The sequence below is a fragment of the Penaeus monodon genome, chromosome 23 (assembly GCF_015228065.2).
Source record: "Penaeus monodon isolate SGIC_2016 chromosome 23, NSTDA_Pmon_1, whole genome shotgun sequence".
Classification (NCBI taxonomy): domain Eukaryota; kingdom Metazoa; phylum Arthropoda; class Malacostraca; order Decapoda; family Penaeidae; genus Penaeus; species Penaeus monodon.
This window is the reverse complement of record NC_051408.1, coordinates 39,367,674-39,367,967: the sequence shown is the minus strand read 5'-3', so window position 1 is coordinate 39,367,967 and position 294 is coordinate 39,367,674.

Below are 294 nucleotides of genomic sequence, written 5' to 3'. Positions count from 1 at the left end.
AGTCACGTTTTCTGAATTCCGAAGGTTGCAACTCACTTTGGTGTAATTTTTTCTTTTTTTCGACGAACAAACATACATCACTTTTCCTTTACCTTTTAGCGGTACGAACATGCATTTTCCAGGTTTATGGTTACAGCGGTGACTCATAAAGGCACACAAGGGAGAATCACACACAAGCTTTCATCTTGACTTAGTTCTGAGCTCACCTTCTCTTTGTAATTTTCCGCAATGTAATAAACAGAAGCTAACGCGCGTTTTTTGTGCGTGTTTTAAACAGAAGCTAACGCGCATTTT